The sequence below is a fragment of the Eimeria mitis genome, genomic scaffold (genome assembly GCF_000499745.2).
Source record: "Eimeria mitis Houghton genomic scaffold, Emh_scaff367, whole genome shotgun sequence".
NCBI lineage: Eukaryota > Apicomplexa > Conoidasida > Eucoccidiorida > Eimeriidae > Eimeria > Eimeria mitis.
Window position 1 is genome coordinate 3072 of NW_013572010.1, and position 356 is coordinate 3427.

Genomic DNA, 356 nt, shown 5'->3' on the forward strand with positions numbered 1-356 from the left:
CTAGATATATATTCAGTGTGTGTTTCAGATTGCTTACGTGCGAGCGAATAGGGTTTTGCCTGTTCCTGGGGGCCCATATAGAAGCAGATGCCTGAAGGGTATATTATGTGCTTTGGCTGTAAGCAAAGAATTCGTTGTCCACTGCAGCCGCTGGCTCAGTTCTTTCTCTAATACTAAACGCTCACCAAGAGCAGCAGAAACAGATGAAATACCACCACCACGAAAAAAACGAAATGGAGAAAAAAATGAACGCTGCAGGGATAGGTAGACGCACAATACACACAAACAAATACCACCTTATAAAAAAGGGAAAAAAAAAAAAAAAAAAAAAAAAAAAAAAAAAAAAAAAAAAAAAA